We start from the raw sequence: 6,286 nt of genomic DNA, 5'->3' as shown, positions 1-6,286 counted from the left end.
CTCCGGCAAAGAAGGCCGACAGAGTCCCCCGGTGGGGCTCTCAGACGGAGTTCCTGCAGTCCTGACATCCCGACAGGAGTGGAGGACTGAGGAAGGCCGCGCGTGGCGTCCCTCCGGAGCGGCTTTTCCAGGAGTGGGAGGGCAATAGGCGGGGCACGGGCGTGTCAGGGGGCGTTCCGCAGGTGCGACCAGGTAAATCTTGGTCTCTTCAGATTGACGTCACCTGGCGCATGCCCAGTTGGTCTGCACCTTCCCGGGCGCCGGCTGCATTTTCGCGCGCGCGGGAAAAGTTGGTGAAGAAGAACCCGGAAGTGCACCATCTTGCCTCCGTTCGTCCAAACAGTCCAACCTTTTATTGGTAATAGTGATAAGGGGCACCGTGGTCTGTCTGGCTACTTCCTGCTGTTAAGGGGCGTCGTTAAGGTCGGGGCCCATGGTTGGCATTTGGACGTACGGATGAAGAATAAAATAAGGTATAGTATTAGTATAGGAATGAGGAATGGAAGCATTTGTTGGAATAGGGGCAAAACCCAGAAGGAAGGTCCCAGCAAGGTTGAGGAGTATGAGATAGTTAAGAAAATTTAGTAAGTTTGAGGCGAGTGGGGGAAAGCCAAACTGATTTCCACTGATTGCTTTCGGTAGGGGCCCTTTTTAGCTGGGAATGAGGAACGAGTGTGCAGAGTAGTTGTTGGCCAGGCAGCAATTAAGGAGTGGAGTTTTTGTGGAGTGGATGGCTTTCCGCTTACTCCTACTACAGAGATATTGGATGGAAGGCTAGGTCCAGAGAAGGACGGCAAAACAGAATAGGTAGCCTCGCTGTTGATTAAAAAATTGTCTTACCCGCTACCAGGAGAGTTACCCGCGGCTCGGCGAGGGTGATGGGGGTCCCCGAGTCTCGGCACCTTCAGTTGTCGTCGTCGTCCAGATGTAGGAGCTGGAAGGAGCTCCCAGGATCCTGGGAAAGGGGGTCACGTGGAGACGCAGCACCTGTTCTCAGGGTGGGGCAATCAGACTTCCAGTGTCCTCCCTGCTGGCAAGCAGGGCAGGGGGTTGCTGGTGGACGAGGGTTAGGACATTCACTGGCCCAATGTCCTGATGCCTTGCACTTATAGCAAGGCTGCGTTGGGGCTCGGGGACCTTGAGGACACCTGTTGGCGTAGTGTCCTGCCTTGCCGCACTTATAGCAGGCTCCTTTCGTAGCCTTGGAGTCTGCGGAGTGTGTACTCTCTGGCCTGGGGTTACGACTGGGCTGTAAAGCCGCTGCTAGGAGCTGTAACTTCTGTTTGAGGCGAGCCTGCCGTCTCCTCTCTGGAGTTATAGACCTTAAAGGCTAATTTAACCAGGTCTTGTATTGGTGTCTGAGGACCATCCTCTACCTTTTGAAGTTTTTTACGAATGTCAGGAGCTGATTGAGAAATGAAATAAGACGCCAAAATGGTGGCCCCTGTGGGGGAGGCCGGATCTAACCGGGTATACTGGGTTAGAACCTCAGTCAGTTTAGGGTAGGGGTTAGGATAACCTGGAGGTTATGCCAAGTTAAGTCATAGGCCTGACAAAGGTATCTAAATTCCTTTATGTATATGGTAGGATTAGCTGAGAAATCACCTAAACGCTTCTCAATTTTGGAAAGATCGGCCAATGAAAAAGGGACATGTACTCTGACTACCCCCTCCGCCCCAGCCACCTCTCGCAAAGGTGCTAACACTGTAGGAGGGTGTGGGCAGAGATAGGGGACTCAAGACAGCCAGTTGGGGGCCCGGAAGGAGGCACGGGACCGAGTGGATTACTAGTAGATAAGGAGGAGGAAGGAGGAGTCTGGATGGGGGGAGGAGGAGGAGTCTGGGCAGGAAGGGAGGGGGTGGAGAGAGCGGGGAGAGAAGGAGGAGTATAGGGACGAGAGCTTAAGGCCCAAAAGCCTTGTACGTAATTAATTTCAGACCACTTGCCTAGCCGCTGGCAGAAATTGCTGAGGTCGATCACGCCACAGTGGAAAGGAAAATTAACCGCTTCCTCCTAAGGTCTTGTTCAAGCTGTAAGGTTTTTAAATTGGCTAGGAGGCACCCTAAGGGGGTGCTCTTTGGAAATTTGGACTGGGGGTTTCCCATTTGTTTCCTCTTTACCGACACAATGGACCCAATGGACATGGGAATGGATCCCTGCCTGGCTTCAAAGCGTCCTTTGGAACCAGCAGAGACAGACGAGAGGCTCTTGAAGCCTAAGTGGAGATTACCTTCAGGCGGACGTCTCCGTCCTGAACGGGTCTCCCGAGCCACGTGGTGGCTCCAAATGTACCCTGGACCTGCGCAGGATTTTTGGCTGAGGGAGGTAAAGAGGAGACAAGGGCACTTACCCCAGAGAGGCCGTGAGAGTGAGGGAAGCGGGTCTCAGGTCCCGGTCCGTCCGCGGCGTGGAACGAGGAGGAGGCTCCCCGGACCCTGGAGGCCCTGAGGAGGGGTCTCCTCCCGGGTTCGGCACCAACTGATTTTTCTAAGACCACCAGAGCGGGCACAAAAGAAGCAGCGACTAGGCAAGGGTAGGAGCAAAACTGCAAGTTTATTTTGGTCACCTAAGGTGTGGGGAAGAGGTCTGTCGGCCTTCGGCAAAGAAGGCCGACAGAGTCCCCCGGTGGGGCTCTCGGACGGAGTACCTGCAGTCCTGACATCCCGACAAGAGTGGAGAACTGAGGAAGGCCGCGCGTGGCGTCCCTCCGGAGTGGCTTTTCTAGGAGTGGGAGGGCAATAGGCGGGGCACGGGCGTGTCAGGGGCGTTCCGCAGGTGCGACCAGGTAAATCTTGGTCTCTTCGGATTGACGTCACCTGGCGCATGCCCAGTTGGTCTGCACCTTCCCGGGCGCAGGCTGCATTTTCGCGCGCGCGGGAAAAGTTGGTGAAGAAGAACCCGGAAGTGCACCATCTTGCCTCCGTTCGTCCAAACAGCCAGGATTTTTGTTTGTGCAGTGGGCAGGAAGAACCCATTGGTGGTTACACCACCACATCAAGCTAATTTTTAAATTTTTTGTAGAGACAGGGTCTCGCCACATTGCCCAGGATGATCTCAAACTCCTGGCCTCGAGCGATCCTCCTGCCTCAGCCTCTCAAAATGCTGGGATTACAGGTATGAGCCATTGTGCCCAGCCTCTACTATTTCTTGATTTAGCAAACTGAGATATTTAAGGTACACAGCTGACCATGTGACCCCCACCTGAAACTGATGGCTGCCCTTTGGAATAAAGTCAAACTCCTTAACAGGGCTAACCAGGCCTACATCTTATGACCCTTCCACCATGTTTATCTACTGTTTAATTTTATTTTGTTTTCCTTGTTCATGTACATTGTGAATTTTTACATCTTTAGAACACCTGCCTCCTGGCATGTGTGCCATATATATTATCCCCTCCTCTGGATTGTGGGCTGGATGTGAATGATTTGCTTCTATGGACTAGATTTGTCAAAAGTGATGGAATGTCACTTTCATGACATTCCAAAGACTCTGGTTTCTCTCTTGCTTGCTTGTTCTAAGAGAAGTGAGCTGCCAGGTTGTAAATTGCCCTGTGGAGAGGCCCACATAGCAAGGAATTGAATAGTAACAGCAACAGTCCATAGTGAACTGAATCCTGGCAGAAACTGTGAGTGAGCTTTGAAGTAGATCCACCCCCAGTCAAATCTTTGGATGAGACTGCAGCCCTTCCTGACACGTTCATTGCCACTTTATAAGAGACCTTGAGCCATAGCACCTGGCTCAGCCCAGATTCCTGCCCCACAGAGACTGTGAGATGATAAATATTTGTTGTCCTCAGCCACTAAATGGAGTAATTTGCTATACAGCAATAGATAACTAATGTCACTATTATGCCATATAGTTTTCTATTCAGTCATACAGTATTCTTTTTTTTTTTTTTTTTTTTGAGATGGAGTCTCACTCTGTCACCCAGACTAGAGTGCAGTGGTGCAATCTCGGTTCACTGCAACTTCCGCCTCCCAGGTTCAAGTGATTTTCCAGTCTCAGCCTCCTGAGTAGCTGGGATTACAGGCGTGTGCCACCACACCCGGCTAATTTTTGTACTTTTTAGTAGAGACAGGGTTTTGCCATGTTGGCCAGGCTGGTCTTGAACTCCTGACTTCAGGTGATCCATCCGCCTTGGCCTTCTGGAGTATTGGTATTACAGGCATGAGCCACCATGCCCAGCCTAAAAATTTAATCTTCTTAACGCCTCTTTCCTGTACCCATAAAAAACTGTGTTTACAGATTGGGCATTCCTTCCACATCTGTTCCTGTGCTCATATCACCATATACAAAATATTAAACGCAGGCCAGGCACGGTGGCTCATGCCTGTAATCCCAGCACTTTGGGAGGCTGAGTCAGGTGGATCATGAGGTCAGGAGATCGAGATCATGTTGGTTAACATGGTGAAACACTGTCTCTACTAAAAAATACAAACAATTAGCCAGGCGTGGTGGTGGGCACTGTAGACCCAGCTACTTGGGAGGCTGAGGCAGGAGAATGGTGCGAACCCGGAAGGAGGAGCCCGCAGTGAGCTGAGATTGCACCACCGCACTCCAGCCTGGGCGACAGAGCAAGACTCCGTCTCAAAAAAAAAAAAGAAATTAAACACATGAGGGACTTATTAGGTCATTCCATTATTTATTTATTTATTTATTTATTTTTCCATCATTTATTCTTGAACAGTGTTCTCTGGCTTGATTTCAGACACAGAGATCCAAAGTACCCCGAATGTCTGTCAATTATAGCTGTGCTCTCCTCCCTGCCAAAAGGAAACCCTGAAGAGTCACATGGTTTACGTGAGCAATTAGCAGCAGCCGGCCAGAGCAGAAGAAATATACATGCTTCTATTAATTTCCACGGGAATCTGGGACTGTGCTTTAGGGTCCTAAAAAACACAGACAGCACTGGACAATAGAACACATGCTTGGCTGGGTGCGGTGGCTCATGCCTGTAATCCCAGCACTTTGGGAGGCTGAGGCAGGCAGATCACCTGAGGTTGGGAGTTTGAGACCAGCCTGACCAACATGGAGAAACCCCGTCTCTACTAAAAGTACAAAATTAGCCGGGTGTGGTGGCACAAGCCTGTAGTCCCAGCTACTAGAGAGGCTGAGGCAGGAGAATCAATTGAACCTGGGAGGCAGAGGTTGCGGTGAGCCGAGATCAGCCATTGCACTCCAGTCTGGGCAACAAGAGCAAAACTCCCTCTCAAAAAACAAACAAACAAACAAAAAAAACACATGTGCTCTGAAAACACATGTCCTCAGCACTGCCCTCTGCACAATGGAACTGCAAAGTGAAAATGCTTTTATTGCCTTTCTACAGGCAAATGAGTATTGTTCTTCCAAGAGGCCATTGTTGAAGAATCTCTAGAATTCTTTGAGAATCACCTTCCACAGACTGTTTCCACAAAGTATAAGGGCGCTGGGCTTAGTCCTTTGGTCAGTCTCATATTTTACCCTTCTCCAAACCCCATTCCCTTACTGGATGACACTTCTCTGCTCTAAAACATCCTCTACTCCAGGTGGTCTTGCATGAAGGCAAGTTTTACTTTTTGTTTTTTCTTTCTTTCTTTTTTGTTTTGTTTGAGACAGGGTCTGGCTCTGTCATCCAGACTGGAGTACAGTGGTGAGATCTTGGATCACTGCAACCTTCACCTCATGGGCTCAAGCGATCGTCCCATGTCAGTCTCCTGAGACGCTGGGATTACACATGCTCGCCACCACACCCTGCTAATTTTTCTGATTTTTTTTTGGAGACAGAGTCTTGCCCTGTTCCTCAGGCTGGACTACAGTGGCGCAATCTCGGCTCACTGCAACCTCAGCCTCCTGGGTTCAAACGATTCTTCTGCCTCAGCCTCCTGAGTAGCTGGGATTACAAGGCAAGGGCCACCACGCCCGGCTAATTTTTATAGTTTTAGTAGAGACAGCGTTTCATCATGTTGGTCAGGATGGTCTCGAACTCCTGACCTGGTGACCCACCCGCCTCGGCCTCCCAAAGTTTTGAGATTACAGGCATGAGCCACCATGGCTGGCCTAATTTTTAAAATTTTTTGTAAAGATGGGGTTTCACCATGTTGCCCAGGCTAGTCTTGAACTCTTGGACTCAAGAGATCTACCTGCTTCAGCCTCCTAAAGTGCTGGAATTACAGGTATGAGCCACTGCGCCCAGCCAAGTTCTACTCTTTCTGCTGCTTGCTGCCAGGGCTTTCTTCACCTTCAGGGCCACTTGTCATGAAGTACTATAATCACATAGATCTCATTTTCCCACTGATAAACTAGGAGC

This window comes from Rhinopithecus bieti, unplaced genomic scaffold (assembly GCF_001698545.2).
Source record: "Rhinopithecus bieti isolate Rb0 unplaced genomic scaffold, ASM169854v2 scaffold_33652, whole genome shotgun sequence".
Taxonomy (NCBI): Eukaryota; Metazoa; Chordata; class Mammalia; order Primates; family Cercopithecidae; genus Rhinopithecus; species Rhinopithecus bieti.
This window is presented reverse-complemented; position numbering follows the sequence as displayed.